The 18,008-nt window shown below is 33.5% G+C and overlaps 1 long non-coding RNA gene across 1 annotated transcript; it reads right to left on the bottom strand.

The window, feature by feature from the left end:
- Window positions 1-313: 313 nt before the first annotated feature.
- Window positions 314-6,723, bottom strand: LOC113924106. Its single transcript, XR_003520532.1, has 5 exons — window positions 6,619-6,723; window positions 2,897-2,966; window positions 2,455-2,487; window positions 1,230-1,437; window positions 314-399 (listed from the first exon to the last, which is right to left on the bottom strand). It is a non-coding gene; the product is annotated as an uncharacterized LOC113924106 (long non-coding RNA).
- Window positions 6,724-18,008: the final 11,285 nt, after the last annotated feature.

Raw genomic sequence — 18,008 nt, 5'->3', positions numbered from 1 at the left:
ACCTCAATCCCCATATTTTCATAGACTGGTTAGTTATCAAGAAGTGTATATTAAGGGGCCCCTGAGTGGCTCAGTTGGTTAAGAATCCAACTCTTGATTTCAGCTCAGGTCATGATCTCAGGGTCATGAGACTGAGCCTGTGCTTAAGATTCTCTCCCTCTCCCCCCTCCACCCTACCCAGCTCACACACACTCTCTCTCTCACAAAAAGAAATGTGTATAAAAATCTGTTAAAATTTATTTTGCATTCCTTCCAGCAAAGCACGTTATTTACTGCAGAAGCCCACTAAAGATATCAATGACAGAATACTGTATGCTATTTCAGTTACATTTATTTTTATCTTATTAGCAGGAATATTGATTCTTCAAGGAAGTGGCTCACATTCCATTTTACAGTGACCTGAAATAAATGATAAGCGTTCAGTTATTAATCCAAATGGGTAATTTGCTTGTGAATTTGCTACTTTTTTTTTTTTTTTGCTTTTTAATTATGAAGATTACTTCAAAAGTAAATCTGGTTCAAGGACTGGGAAATTTTCTGCCTAAGAAGCCTGAGTAGGTGCAGCAAAGATGGCAGAGGCCTTTAGTGGTAGATATTAGCTGAAAGTTTTTTGTTTCCTAAAACAGCCCTCTTGGTCCTAATGTAATATGTAGTCTACATTCCTTCAATTCATCCAGTAACTTTCTTGATATGAGATGATAGGGGTTTCTATTATACATGGGATATTTAGCCTTTAGGATTTTATTATAATATGACCATCAGAAGCTAGGTTTGAGGTTTTAATATTAATTAGAAAAATACATGATTTTCAAAGGAATAGGCTGAAGTCTGCCTTAGACCCTAGATCCATAAGTCTATCTATTGTGATATCCACTTTGGTTGAAATTTTGCCTCCTTTATTTCAGTATTTTTCTCTGGTAGACATTGTTAGGTCTCCACTCAGAGGTACACACTTGAGTTTTTCCATGATCAAGGGAGCAGAGCAGTTTAAAAACCTCATTTGCTATGAAATAAACCCTTTCCTTTCTTACTAAAACATTTCTAACTTTTTTTTTAACATTTTCTACTATCATAAACATTGGGGCATATTTGGGCTAAGTCAGAGGTCGAAATAAATTGTAACTTAAAGGGGTAAGTGGGAAGATTGAAACATATTTTTTTCATAGAACAATATATTATAATTAATAGACAACAACTTAAAAAACATGCTTTGTATTGGATATACTTACCACCTATTTCATCTTAAATTGTAGTGGAACTTTACTTTCTTGTTTACTGTCCATTAAGAGGAGGAGTTGCAGGGCCAGACAGAGGTATTGGAAAAGGAAGATAATAATACCTAAACCATGGATATCTTGGATACAGGAATGGTGGATATGGGCCAAATGGATATTGGTAAGGGGTGAACTGTGAAGTTGATTCATTGCTCCCATTGCCCTGTTGAAAGAAAGAAATTAGAAAGCCTTGTTTTACTCTTTATGCCTGAAAGAGGTAAAATAGCCTTTTAACATGGGTCTTCACTTTTAAGTAGAGGTTTTAGAAATTCTAGGATCATTTACCTTTTCTATGTGCACTACGAACAGAGATTTAATTAATTTGCATCATTTTAGAAAATTTTAGGAAATTACTTAGAGATACCCATATCTTTGTACCTTTCTACTCATAGCCAAATTTTCCTGATAATTGCTTTTAACTGTAAGGTTGAGAGGGAGGTGCGTTGATGAGATGACATCAGATTTCTCCCTTTGCTTTTATATAAGATCTTTACCCAAAACTTGTGTTAGATACAATCTCCTCTTTATCTCTTTTCATTTTTTCCTCTTTCCCTCTCTATCTTCTGTCTATAGCCCTATCAATTTCTGTATCTTTAACACTGTTTATAGTTTTGACCCCAAACCCATGCTTCCTTTCAGATAATAAGATTTCTAGGAGTATAAATGAATCCCTAAACAAGACCCTCCCTCTTCAAATTTTATTTTCTTTTTCTTAAAAATTTTTGATTAACTGTTTAGACCAGAATAATCCTTTAGTGAATCTGTCACTGGTGGGATCATCAAAGCTGGTCCACAGCTCCCAATTCTTAAGTTTTAATTATTATTGTTATATTTTTACCTTTTCTGGAATGAGTTTTGTAGAGTGAAGCAGAGTGGAGGCATTAACAATTATGAGCCTCCATTAGGTTAGATAATTTTAACAAAAATATTATAACCCAGTTTATCACAGAGTGATTCAAGTTTCAGTTTGGGTCCCACTGTTACATGAGATGCTGATACAATTCCCTTTTTACAAACAAAAGATCAAATTCTTGAAGTCTGTTCTGTGGAGTGCTAATAATACCTAAACTCTTTAAGGTTTTCTCTAGAGTTTGAGAAGTTTGGATACAGGAATTTAAACCTCAGTTATGGATATTTTACACGGAAATCTTACATGTTAAAAAGAGAAAATTTAACTTACGCTGTGTTCTTCTCTTTTCTGGTCTTCAGAGACCTAAAACTCAAACAGTAAAATTAGCTCAACTCATGCTGATAAAACACACAAACTGAGAATTAATACATTATGTTTGAAGGAAATAATTTATCTACTACCTAATATTATTTTATACTATCCATTTTTTAAAATCTAGGATTTGAGCGTCCAGAAAACCATTTTTCTGCAAAGTGTCAATATGTTTTCTAAATGATTAAAATTCACCACTGTACCAAGCTATATGGAATTGAACTAAGCACTGAACAATATATGATTTACAGTATTTTCTAGAATATCATGTTAAAGGCGCAGACATCAGGCATGTTTATAAAGTAGAAATACAGTGTGTGGAGGAAAAAAATCCCTAAGGTTCATGAATTAGAACAAAAAACATTCATAAATACTCTGGAATATAGAAATGGATACTTACTGGGAAACCAGCAGTTACTGCCAAGATGGCAGTGATCAGAAGGAGAACTTTCATCTTACTCAGAAATACCCTAGAAGTCAGGAGAAAGACCAATTGTTAGCATAAATTTGGAAGATCCAGTTGTCGTACCGATTATGTCACTAACAACTCTTTGACTTTAGACAAGTTACTTAATCTTAGGGTATTAATCTATTTATTAATGGAGCACATTGTTGTTGGGATAAAATCAAAGGTACTTTGCAACTACATCAATTCTTTTAAAAATAAACTTTCACATATCATTACAGAATAATCTCTGTATATGGTAATAGTTTCTGGAATGAAATACAGCCTCAGTTTATACAGAGAATGGTAGTGTGGGGGTAAGCAGTTATTTACTAAGCTCAGGAAGTTCAAAACAACATAATAATGACTATGAAATTAATTTAGGTGACAGAAATTTGATTTGGTTCTCAGGTAACCCAAAAAATTCTATGCTGTTTAGAGGGACCTATTTTTAACATTTGGGAAAGGACATTTCCAAAGCATTTCATTTTATATTTTAATTTTGATTGTAGCCTCTTTATCTTATGATACAAATTGTCATAATGTATTAGTTATAATTGCTAATAAATTTTTGAGAAAAATGAGCTAAATTAAGTATTTAATTATACAATTATAGGTCAACACATTACAAAGTTTTCTGAAGGTTATTTAATTTAAACTTTTACATTCAGGAAAATGTCAATTGCCCATATTATTAATTATTTTGTGGTGTTTCAAGGTGATTAATGGAGACTCTAGGGGGATTTCATCACCTCTTGATGCTTCCTAAATATCTATGATACGGAAAAATAAAATGTAAAAGAAAATTTATAATCAAGTTTTGAACTCTGTCTTTATTTTAGATCATATTGATCAAAAGTCAAATTGAGATTTAAAAAAATACCAGATGAATGTTATGATTATAATAAGATAGAGAATTAAAATTCCAGGGAATTTCAGAATTCTATAGGAAGACTGGCAGAATAGGCAATTTTACACACACACACACACACACACACACACACACACACTCCTCATGGACATAAATGAACACACACAGAGCATAACTTCTCAGAGTGAAGCATTGTACTAGGTGATGTCAGGGGTAAAATGATAAAGCATAATACCCAAAATGATTATTTAATTACTAAGTTTACAAATTCAAGCAACCATTGCGTTACACTCTCTGTAATTTTAATTTTGACATTTTATAGGCTATGTCTATTATCTGTCTATCTATATCTATCATCTATCTCTCTATCATCTATCTATCATCTATCATCTATCCTAGTTTACAATATTTAAGACCTCTCTTACCCCAGACTTTGCAACCAGTTCCTTCTCTTGGATGCTCTTGTAAGAAATGAGAAGTGACTGGCCCACGAATAGTACAGCTATTTTATAGTCTCAGAAGTGAATGGAATGGAGAAGTTTGTGGCTTAAAGGCCTCTCCCTGGGATCAGTTATTACTCAGTTGAATCATCAGCTATCACAATGTGTTGAAATTGGGGAATAAGCAACATTTACAGTTTCACTGAAACTTTAGATGAGTGACTACCAGGTATATCTATTTGTGGTTTCTTTACAAATTTTGTGTCTTGTATATTCAGAGCTTTTTGTTTCACATAATGTTGCCCCATGCTCTTTTTTTAAAAAACTTACTTTTATTTCCATAATTAAAAATATTTTGTAAACATCCTATTGGTATTGATTACAACCTATTGGAAAGCATGTTTGGTAGTGCTGTGATTTTAAGAAAATAAAGAATATTAAGGAGCACCTGGGTGGCTCAGTTAAACATCTGACTCTTGATTTAAGCTCAGGTCATGATCTCAGGGTCATGGGATTGAGCCCCACATCGCCTATGCTGAGTATGGAGGCTGCTCAAGATTTTTTCTCTCCTTCTCCTTCTGCCCCTCCCCCTGCTCTCTCTCTCTCTCTCTCAAATAAATCTTTTAAAAAATAAAGTGAATATAAAAATAATTACCTCTGGAAGTGGTAATGAAGTGAAATGAAATGTATAAAGCAGTCATCATGGTGTCTGACTTCATAAATGATCGTTTTATGAGCTTCAGAGCTGAAGCTTTGAGTAAGTGAGACCTTTTCCTGCCACACATCTTCAGGGTTCCTTAGATAATTAGGTTCCTCAGCTAATGTAAAGGTATATGAAAGCACATTACATAGTATTTGGAGCCAGATTAGGGGCTTAATATGTTAGTTAAATATGAATGTAAGTAGTGGAATTTTGAAACCGAACAGTACAGGAGGGAATAATTGCTCTTTCTGGTTGGTGATCTAATTTCACCTTCCACACCAATCACCAAGCTCTAACAAGCTGTAATTCTGGATGAATTCAGGCCAAAGAAGCTGCTCTTACTTTCATGTGCTGAATCTTAGTTCAAATGACTAGAATCTAATAAACAGAAAACACCTTTCCCTAAAAGAACAAAAATTATATATACAAAAATTCCCTCTGCACTGTCTTCAGCATGTGGTTGTCTTTCAAAGGGCAAGAGTAACCCAAGGAAGAGCAACTAGGATGTTTTGCCCAGAAAGAGGTTGTGAGTGGCTTTCAGAAGCTGGACCTATCATATGAAAGAGAGCTTAGGTTTTTTTTGGGGGGGGGAGGGTACTCAGATGAGAGAATAAAATTAATATATCAAGATATTATTATGAAAACAACCAAAATATCCATTGATGGATGAAAGCATTCAGAAGATGTGATATGTGTGTGTGTGTGTGTGTGTGTACACATGTACACACACACACACACATACACACACACACACAGGATGGAAACTACTTGGCCTTTAATGAAATCTTGTATGGATGGACCTTGAGGGTATCATGCTGACGCAAGTCAGGCAGAGAAAGACAAATACTGTGTGATTTCACGTATATGTGGAATCCAAAGAACAAATCAAGCCAACAAACAAAACAAAATAAAATTAAAGTAACAGAAGCAGAGAACAGCTTGGTGGTTGCCGGAGAGGAGGGGGATTGGAGGGTGGACAAAATGGGAAAAGGGGATCAAGACGCACAAACCTCTGGTCATAAATAAGTAATGGGAATGGAATGTACAGCATAGTGAGCACAGTCAATAATACTGCACAGTGTATTATATAACTTAATATGGTGATGGGGAAACTAGACTTACTCTGGTGATTAGTTTGCAGTATATACAAATATTGAATCATTAGATTTACACCTAAAACTAATATGTCAATTATACTTCAAAAAAGATATTAAAAATAATCTGTAAGGAAAAACTTCTTAAAAGTTAAAAAGACCTATCTCCAGATATTCAAGGAGATGTTGAGTGACTACAGACTGTGGTGCAGGTAGCAGAGGGGATTTTAGAATGGTTAGATGACCTCTCTGTACCTTTTCAATTATAATATTCAGATTGGGTGGTAAGTGGAGATGAGAATACCTATGGGAACAGGGTTAGCAGTTAATGCAGTAAAAAAAGCCCCTAGGCTTATTCTCATTAAAGGATTAGAATTAGTGGTTGGGAAATGCACATTTTAAGCCACACTATGGGAAGCCTTATCAGTGGATTAACTCAATAAGAAGCAGAAATACCTTGTTTCACATCTTGTGGCTGACAAAGTTTGTAGAAATTCAATACATACACATTCTTTAGGTATTTCTACTCTTTTTTTTTTGTCATTGAAAACTATGAGAAATGATCTAACCTTCAATAGACTTGAATACATGTTCAGTACTCAGGAGGAATTTTTTATTTAAAAAAGTCTGTGACATCTTCCTTCTAAGAGAATGGATGCAGATAAATCTCTGAGTTATCTTCAAAGCGCTTGTGTTATATATTCAACTAGAAGTATCCTTAGTGACTGTGGATTCCTTCAAAAGAATTAGAATCCTATGTGTCAATGTTGTAGAATCTCACTGTTTGTCAATTCCACAATCTCCATGGTACACTTAACTTCCAATTTTTTTTAATGTTTTATTTATTTATTCATGAGAGTCAGAGAGAGAGAGAGAGAGAGAGAGAGAGAGAGAGAGAAGCAGAGGGAGAAACAGGCTCCCCACCTAGCAGGAAGCCCGACGCGGGACTTGATCCCAGGACCCTGGGATCATGACCTGAGCCAAAGGCAGACACTTAACCATCTGAGCCACCCAGGCGCCCTTAATTTCTAGTTGTTAAAAAGGAAGGTGGTCATAGAGTTCTCATGCCTGGAGTCAGCAAGTGCCAGAGTCATGGCCAGACAGCCTCATGACCACCCTACTGTTCTTTGGAAGGGGGCCACCATACAGTTCCTTGGAAGGGGCCTGGCTTACCATGGCACTAATTATGTGCTTAAGAAATACTTACTGAGTGAACAAATTAGGCTCATCAGAAGTTGCTTTGGATACTTCTTTGTGCTCTTTATCAGTCATAACATAGCTTGAAACCCAAAGACCAATAGCTGAAAAGCTCCATTTATTAACTGTCCCCAAACTAATGAGACATGGTTTTATCAGCATAATTTGAATTTTATACCAAATTCTGTTAATACTTTCATATTTTTCACATGGCTCAAATGATGGAAATTGCCATATTTGAAATATGTTACAAAAAGCTTACATAGCCCATTCCAAAAACTTCCCTTTCTGTCTGCAAAATATATAACTTATTTTCTCAAAAATCAAACTAATATTGGTTAAATACAAAATTTAAAAATTAATGACCTCCTTCTATGCACTATTACATTTTTTCCAAAATGTTTGACTAGAACCTAAATATTTTGATACAAAACATGGTTTACAGTGCTGCTACCCTGTATGTGTTACATAGAGCTCTGTAGATACTGCCTGTGGTTCCTCCTAATAGACATTTCCCCCTGACATGTGCTCTTCACACAGAGATTAAGAAAGTGGCCTGTAGAGTCAAGAATCCAGGATCTGAATCATGCCCCTTCACTTACTTAACTTGGACAAATCAGTTAACCTTTTATAACCACCCATTTATTCAGCATTAAAAAAACAATAACATTTTTACTGTTGGCCTCCTAACTTAAAAAATTTAAATAAAAGTGATGTTTTCCATATGGCAGTGTATTGAAATAAAAAGTTTTGAATTTGAACTGCTAGTCTCTTTCAGGTACATATCTGATCACCATGTTCATGGTCCAGAATTTCAAGTTTTTTTCCCTTTATTTTTATCTCTGAATTATTAAAATATGAGAAGCTTTTTGCATTTAATAGAGGTTCTAATTATACTAAATCCTAGAGGATATAGTATAATTAGAAAATGCTGTATTAGTTTACATTATTTAAGATAACATTGTCAAAAAATGCTGATGTGTTAGAAGCTGACAAATGCTTTACATGAAATACGTTATATTCACAATAGCCCTATGGGATAAGCTATGTAATTACCCCCATTTTACAGATGAGGAAAGTGCAGCTTGGAAAGTTAGATTTCAAGAAAAGAGAAAGAAAACAAAAAAAAAAGAAAGAAAGAAAGAAAGAAAGGTACCTAAGAACACAAATCTAGTGAACTGTGTAACTGGAATGAAGAATTAGTTCCTAACCGTAACACAAGTAACATGAAATGAATTAGGTGGCTGTAGAGATTTTAAATAGTCATATAATCTGTAATTTTAAAAACGGTTTTTATATCAGAAGAGGTTACATTCCAACCCCTTTGGACATTAGGCTACAACATATAACAAAGATAGTCTTTTAATTTTATATACTTAAAATTATAACTGTATGTTCAAAAAGATAATACATCTTGATTTGGGCAAGGTAAGTTTTGGATCAGCCACAAAAATAATTTTTATAATTGGACACCTTTGAAGGCAAATGTTAAAAACTGTTTTTAAGATATATCAAATATACATAATTCTTAATGGAAATTGATATGATAATCAAAGTGCATTGGTGGCATTTTCATGTCTTATTTTTTGAGAAAATAAGTAAACAAGGCTGCTCAGCTGTTTGCTCTTGCCATTTAAGTTATGAAATTATCAATGGAGAGAACCAGGTTGTGTTCAAACTAAGTTATAGTCATTAATTTACTAATTTATTAAGCATTTATTTTGCTGTAAGTACAAGTCAGGCACTATGGACGTCACTGTATAGTACTCAGTAGCAAAGACACTGTTCATGGCTTACTAGAGCTTATAGCTTATTAGACAAAATACAAGTAAACAGAATTTATAAATGAAATGACTAAGGGAAAGTGGGTACTGTAGAACTACAGAACAGGCACCCCAGGCTAATATAAGTGATTTATGGAAGAATATACCAAAAGAAGTAAAGACCTAAGAAGTGGTATAATATTAGCCAAATGAAGAGAAGGAGGAGTAATGTTCCCGGGAGAGGAAACAGAGTATGAAATAGCAGGTATCAGAGGTTCATGGCATATTTTATGAAATGTAAAGGAGTTTATTTTGGTTGGAATGTAATGATCAAAGGGTTTATGACTGATGTATTAGTAGGACCAAGTAATATGAACCTTTAAGCCAATTAAATTTTGGTGTTTAAACAGAGACCAATGGGAAGGTTTTAAGCAAAGGCGTAACATGATGGAGGTTCCATTTTTGAATGAACACTGTTTTAGGGGGAACAAATATGGAGGTGGTAATATATTAATCCTCATAAGAGATGAGCATGGCCTTCAAGAGGGTAGAGACAGTAAAGAATAAGATATTCAAAAGATAGTTCTGAGGGAAAATCTGAAGAATATAGACTTCCACTTTATCTAAGTAACAGAAGAGTTTGTATTGAACTAAACCTGCTAATACAATTATATAAACTCTTGACATAATATGAAAAACAGCAGTGCAGAAACTTAAGGAAATTAGACTCTTGTAAGAAAGATTGAATCTACATTTCTGTCACTTTTCCCTCATAGGCACTCTTTGTCTGCAGGGTATGGGGTTGGGAGCCTCCTCAGTAAGGAAGTGATGGTCTCTGAGATGTCAGAGAAGGGAGTTTGGGGATGCCAGAATGGGGAAGCCCCATAATGGAGGGAATGTCTGAGGTGGAAAGTTGAAGAACAGAGTAGAGATTTCAGCCACTTCCTATTGCTGTGGAGACTGAGTTAGGAATTAGAGTTCCAATTACTTAGAGGAGCTTGATAAATATCATAAATTTTCTATTCAAGAACCAGAAGGGCAACCCATAGGTGTAAAGACCATGTTGATAGGACTTGGTTTTGTCCTAGCACTGAAGATAAAAGTGAAATGAATATATGAATAATTTAAAAAAAGAAGCTTCCACAAAACCAGTGTGGATCCTCCACTATATTAACTATATTAGCACAAAATACAACATTCTTCAGAAGAATATAACAGAATGTAGAGCCTCTACTATACATCATTTGCAGAGTCAGCATATAATGAAAAAATTACTAAGTATGTAAAAAAAAATCCAAAATGTATTAGTTAGGGTTTTCCAGAGAAATTGAACCAGTATACTATATCTCTTTTCTGTATCTATAGTAGATCCTCAATCAATATGGGTTTGAACTGTGTGGGTCCACTAAATGTGGATATTTTTTACAGTAAAGTACTGTAAATGTATTTTCTCTTCCTTATGGTTTTCTTAATAAAATTTTCTTTTCTGTTGTTTAGTGTACGAATACAATAAATAATACATATAACATACAAAATATGCCTTACTTATGTTATCAGTAAAGCTTCTGGTCAACAGTAGGCTATTAGTAGTTAAGTTTTGGGGAAGCCAAAATCATTTATGGATTTTTGACTGTGTGGGGGGTTAGTACCCCAACACTCATGTTGCTCAAGGGTCAACTCTGTATCTATATCCATATATCTTCATTGAGAATTATTATGAGGAATTGAATCATGATATGGGGGCTGAGAAGTCCCACAATCTGCCATCTGCAAGCTGGAGACCCAGGATTGCTAATGGTGTAATTCACCTTCAGTCCAAAGGTCTGAGAACCATGAGAACCTATGGTAGAAGTCCCAGGTCAAAGAAATAAAAGATGAAATGAGATGTCCCTGTTCAAGGAGTGAGGCAGGAAAAAGGGGCAAATTCCTTCTTCTTCTGCCTTTTGTTCTATTCAGGCCCTCAATGACTTGGATGCTGCCCACCTACAATTGGGCAGGGCAATCTATTTCACTGAGTCTACCAATTTAAATGCTAATCTCATCCAAAAACACCCTCACAGACATACCCAGAAATGTTTAATCTTAGTGCTCTATGGCGAGTCAAAATGACACATAAATTAACCACGTACAAGGAAATGTTACTCATACTCAAAAGTAAAATCAATCAATAGAAACAGAGCTACAGCCAATCTAGGAATTGAAGTAAGCTGATAAGGATTTAAAAATAACTAGGATTGAACATGTTAGAGGATTTATGGGAATATGATTAAAATATTGTCTGAAAGTTTTGGTAACTTCTGGAGAGATAATATTATTGTTAAAAAATCAAATAGCAATCCAAGAACTTAAATTTTAAAAACTTAAAATAAAAATTCACTGGATGATATTAATAGCAGAAGCAGATTATCTATAATAGAAAAAAGGATCAATGAATTTGAAGATCAATGGAAAATTTCCAAACTGAACAACTGAGAAAACTAAAATTAGCAAAGGCTCACTGATCTGAGGGATAGTATCAAGTATTGTAATACGTATGTTACTGAAGTTCTAGAATGAGAGAAGAAAGAAAATGGAACAGAAAAATAGTCAAAGAAATATTGAGAAGATTTTTCCAAATTTTATCAAAAACCAGTGCACAGATCCAAGAAACTCAGGGCACAGCAAGTTGGATTAATACAAAGATAACTACATTTTAAGTCTGTTGCAGTCAACTGCTAATACCAAAGATACAAAGAGAGTCTTTTAAACAGCTTAAGGAAAGAAAGACACATTGCATATTAGGGAAGCATCAATATTAATGATAGCTGATTTTTCACCTGAACCAATGGAAGCTAAAAGATAATGTAATGGGCACCTGGGTGGCTCAGTCAGTTAAGTGTCTGCCTTCGACTCAGGTCATGATCCCAGGGTCCTGGGATTGAGTCCCATATCAGGCTCCCTACTCACAGGGGAGTCTGCTTCTCCCTCTACCCCTCACCCCTGCTCATGATCTCTCTCTCTCTCAGATAAATAAATAAAATCTTTTGGGAAAAAAAGATAATGTAATAATATCTTTAAAATGAGACATTCAAGGGAAAAATCTCAATTTAGGATTCTACACCCAGAAAAGATAATCTATAAAAATGTAGACATGATGAAGGAATTTTTAGGTAATAAAAACTGAGGGAATTCACAGTTATCAGACACAAACTGAATAAACTTTAAGGAAAGTTGAGGTTAAAGTGAGATTACACCAGGTGAAAATTCAGACCTATGGAAAGGAAGGAAGAGCACTGAAATTGCTAACTGTGTAAGTAAATATAGGACTTTTATTCTTTTTAAAATCTTTTAAGAGTGGAGGCAAAATATATGAAAGTATTAGCACAAAGGACAGTAGAATACAAATAGTATTATAGATTGTACTATAATTTTGTTACAGAAAAAGAGGTAGGATATTAATTCTACATAGCCCATGATGAGTTAAGGATGTATAATATAATCCTCAAAGAAAACACTAAATGATATGAAATTTTTAGCTAAAAAGCCAATAAGGGAGATAGGAAGGAAAAATAATAATACAGGTTTAATTCAAAAAAGAGAGGGGAAACACCACAGGAGAGAACAGAAAGCTAGTGAGTAGACTTAATCCCAATCATATCAACAAATGCACTAAATTTGAATGGACTAAATATTCCAATTAAAAGACAAATTTTGAGGCTGGATAAAAAAGCAAGAGCCAACTAACTATATTTTGTTTATAAGACACATACTTTAACTATAAAGACATAGCTAAAAGTAAAAGGATGGTAGAAGATGTATCATGTAAACACTAAGCATAAGAAGCTGGTATGTCTTCATTAATATTAGGCAAAGTAAGGTTCAAAACATGGTGTATTATTGGAGATAATTAGGGTCATGTCATAATTAAAAGATCAATTCCTCAAGAAAATATGAGTCCCAGATGTGTACGCCCCTACAATCAGAGCTTCAAAATACATGAAGCAAAAATTGACAGAAGCAGGGAAGAATAAACAAATCAGCAATCACAGTTGGAGATTTTCACGTCTGTTTAACTGTCAAAATATAGGAAATTTTGAATGAAACAATCAAGCAAATCGATCTACTGGTATTTGTAGAACGTGGGACTCAGCAACTGCATTATATGCATTATTTTTAAGTGCACAGAAAATATTCACCAAGACAGACCATAGTTTGAGGTGGTGACTAGTAACAATGAATTTTATAGGAGTAAAATGATATAAAATATCTGGTAGATATGGAACAGCCACCGGGTGTTCTGATGTATTCTGAGGAGCAGATAGCAGCATGATAGAACAGGCCAGGAACCGCTTATACCTGAGGTAGACTGTGGAACAGAGGGGGAAGTTCAAGTCAAACAGAAGGACATCCTTACTGAGCAACCAGGAATGTGAGCTGTACCCAAGATGATCTCAGTAGCAGCAAGTACCTGTGGTAGATTTCCAGGTGGAACTGAGACAGGCATTCTTGGCTGAGACACCAAGAGATGGTTAAAGCAGTATTGGAACATCCGGGTAGCTGATTTCTGAGTGAAAAACCATGTTAGAGCTGATGCAGTCATGGTCAGGAATAAATAAATAAAGGACGGGTGTTTAAAGGCCATTTAATTATTTGGGATATGTTAAAAGAATTTTTTTCCTTAAAAATTTCACATGATAAACACATTGCAGAAAATTTTTAAAAAGTAAAAGAACAGGACCTTGATGTTCTTACCCTGACACTTTTGTCTGTATTATTTTGATGTCATTGTTGTGCATGCTTTTTAGGTAGTTTTATGAATACTTAATTTCTGTTGAGTTTCAAATTAACATTATGTGAACATACTTCATTATAAATAATGCTAAATATCCTGCTAATGAATGTTTTGTAGTTCCCTTTTGTGAGGAGACTTTTCTTTGTTTTATTTTTGTTGTTGTTGTATTGTTTTATGTTTTTTCTGGTAGTTTGATAAAAGCTTCAGTGAATTTCTATGCATAACAGATAGGATCATTTCCTTAGATATGCAGATATGAAATAAATTGAATCAAGGAATATAAACTTAAGGTACATTTTACAAAATTGTATTACAAAGTATGTATTATCGTCTGTTGCCTTGAGAAAGTGGACTGCTAGTTACAATACACTTTCACCTGCCCTGGTTATTTTAATTATGTATCATTTGTGCCTACTGAGTTATAAATATACATCACATTCATTATCAAATAAGATGTGAAATACTTTTCCATGTTTATTTACTAATTATTCCTTTTTTGTTTTGTCTTTTTCTCACATTTTTTTGTTTTCAACAATGTATTTGAATCAGCTGGCAACATAATAAAAATATTATCTCTAAAAAGAATATATTTTCTGATTTCAATGGTATATCTTAAAAGTAATAATAATAACATGTTGAAAATACTCAAACATTTAGATATTTAAAATCCATTTTTCAGTAATGCATGAGTTAAAAAAGAATGATTAGAATTTTATATCTTTAACATGTTTATATAAGAAAAAAAGAAACGTTTAGAATCAGTGATCTAAGTTAGGGGTTGGCAAATTATAGCCTGAGGGTCATATGTAGCCCATGCTTGCTTTTGTAAATGAGGTTTTATTGAAACACAGCTAGACCCATTCATTGACATTACATCTAAATCCAATGTAAGAAGAAATAAAAAATTGAGGCAACCTTGTATTTAATAAAGTATAATTAAAAATATTCCCCTGAAGAAAGCTCTGGGCCCAAGTGGGTTTACTGGTGAGTTCTATCAAACATTTAAAGAAGAAATAATACCAATATCACACAGACATACTTAAGAGGAACAGAACATTTCCAGCTCATGTTATGAAACCAGCAAAACCCCAATATAAAAACTGCCAAGGATATTATAAGAAAAGGAAATTGCCAACTAATAACATTCATGGACACAAATGTAAAAATCATTCATAGAATATTAATGAGTTGAACCCAGTGACGAGAGAAAAAGCTTCTAAAGGCCTGGGATATAAGGGAATCTATTTTAGATTTCTTTCTATGTCAGCGTGATTGTCTATAAACTTTGTTTAAACCAAAAGCCTGATTTATGGCTCACCAAACGTACAATGTACCCCCACTTTGTAAATGAGTGGCCTAAAGGAAAACCATCGCGTCCTTAAGGTATTGATCAGTGTTCCTACTCCCTGCATTCCCTAACAGTAACAAGTTATTCCTACCTATGTGTTAATCTATAATCTTTTGAGCTTTTACAAGATGTAAAAAGGCATATAACCTTGTAAAACTGTTCATTCTCTGGAGCACTTTCATCCCTGTGAAGAGCATGTGTCCTGGGCAGCGGTCCTAACTTAGGCTCAAATAAAACTCTCTTTCCTACTTTTAGAGATTCTAAAAAGTTTGTTCATTTTGTGTTGACACCAGCAATATTTTAAAAATATATTGCATTACAACAAATTGGTGTTTTTTTTTTTTTCGGGAGGTTAAGGTTGATTCAACATTAAAAAATTAAACAACATAATTCACCACATAACCAGACCAAAGGGAAAATTAATATTATTATTTCAGTAAATGCAGAGAAATCATTTGACAAAAGTTTCAGCTAAACATTCATAATAAAAATTCTCACCAATATAGAAATAAAAGGATTTCCACAATCTGATAATTTATGGGAAATGCATAGCTGACTTAATTGTGAAATAATAATTGCTTTCTCCCTAATACAAGGGACACTGGAAACATGCCCACTTTTATTCCTCTAATCACCACTACAATGGATACTGTAGTCAGTGTAACAAGTTAAGAAGAATAATTGCAAACAAATAAATAGAAACAAGTGAAATTATTTTTATTTCCAGAAAAATATTATTTTTTGGTAGAAAATGATATGGAATTCACAATATACTTATGGAAACTAATAAATGTATTTAGCACGATCATATCATACAAGTGCAATGTATAAAAATCAACTGCCTTTCTATATACTGAAAATGGAAAATGAAATTTTAGAACATAATTTAAGAACATAAAATATTCAGAAATAAATTTAACAAATACTACAAAACCTGTACATTGAGAGCCACAATACACTTCAGAGATACACTTAGAAAAGACCTAAATAAATAAATATATGCCATGTTCATGAATTGAAACACTCAATATTGTTAAGAAATCAAGTCTTTACTAATTGATTTGGAAATTCAGCACAATTCTATTAAAACTCTGGCAGGGTAGAAATTAGTAAAATGATCCTAAAATTTATATGGAAATGCAAAAGATGTAAAGTTATAGTAATGAAGACCATGTAGTATTGATGCAAAAAGAGAAAAGCAATTAAATGGAATAGAGTCCAAAAACAGATGCAGATGAAGTCAATTGATTTGCAGTATGGGTTCCAAGGCAACTCAATTAGAAAATGGTATTCTTTTAAACAAATAATTCTGTATAACATCAACTAGGTCTCTGTGTGAAAAAAAATTATTCTTGACTCTATATTCATGCTATAGACAAAAAATAATAGCTAGAGACTTAATAATATAAAAGCTATACCATTAAAAATTCTGTAAGAAAACATAGGAACATATATTCATTCATATATTGGAGTAGGTGAAGATTTCTTTAATAGGACACAAGAGACACTTATCTTCGAAAAATTGACAAATTTAACTGCATCAACATAAAAAATGTATTTTTTTAAAAACCTCATTAAGAAATGAAAAGACAAGCTACACAATGGGAAAAGTATTCAAAATGCATTTATTTGACAAGGTACTTTCATCCATAATATATTAAAAACTCTTAAAATTCAATCATAAGAAAGTCAACAAAAGACTTGAATATAATTTTTGGAAATGAAGATACACAAATAGCCAGTAAGCATAAAAAAGCTATATTGGTCATCAGGCAAATGCAAATTAAAACCATGAGATGCTTCTTCGTACTTGTTAAAATAGCTAACATTAAAAAGACAGACAATTTTGAACTATTTACTATATTAGACTAGCTGTAAACTTCACTATTTAATAGATTAGACTGAGATGTAGATGTAGGAGTCAGTGGTTATTTATAAATACTTTTTAAAGTCAAAACAATAATCATGACAATGTTCATGCAGCAACTTTTGAGAGAGAGGAAGTGATGGAGGTCAGACTCCATGAAAGTTAACCTTTGAAGGGATGTGTGGCCAAAGAGCAATTCATGAAAATGATTTTTTTAAAAAGATGATTGTAAATGTTGGCCAGAAGGTGGAGAAACTGGAATTCTGACACACTGCTGATCGGAGTATAAAATGGTTATTTATAACATATACATATGATTTTGCTCTCCTTGGTATTTACTCGAGAAATGAAAATATATGTTCATGAAAGGATTTGTATAAGAACATTCATAGCAGCTTTATTTGTAATGTTCAGTAATTAGAAACAATGCAAATGTTCTTCCATAGGAGAATGAAGAAAGAAACTGGTACTTTCATGTAATGTAATATACAACTGAAACAGTAACATGGCTGAATCACAAAAGCATTCTATTGAGTAACAGGCTCCAGATACAAAAGAATATATAATGTATGATTTAATTTACATAAAGTTCCAGAACAGGCAAAATTAGTATATACTGACAGAAAAAATTTTAAAGTAGTAGCCTGGCATGACAGTGGGAGATGAGATTGACTGGAAAAGAGCAAGAAGGACTTTCCAGGGGTGATAGAAATGTTCTGTATCTTGATGGGGTGGTGGCTACAAGGTATATACATTTGTGTGTGTGTATGTGTGTGTGTGTGAATAAAACTCATCAAACCACATACCTAAAATCTGTGTAGTACAAGTGATACTAGACCATGATGATAGATTAGATATGGATATAATGTTGAAGGTGAAGTCATGCGTGGATTCTATATTTTAGTCTTTAACTAAAGCTATTTTAGTACATTCAGTTAGGAAGCAACCATTGGAGAAAGTTTTGAGGAGCATTGGAACCCATTCCCCATGAATTTGTGGCATGGTAAGTATAA

The sequence above is a fragment of the Zalophus californianus genome, chromosome 2, assembly GCF_009762305.2.
Source record: "Zalophus californianus isolate mZalCal1 chromosome 2, mZalCal1.pri.v2, whole genome shotgun sequence".
Lineage (NCBI taxonomy): Eukaryota > Metazoa > Chordata > Mammalia > Carnivora > Otariidae > Zalophus > Zalophus californianus.
Note: the sequence above shows the minus strand (reverse complement) of the source record. Positions and strands in the feature narration are given on the sequence as shown.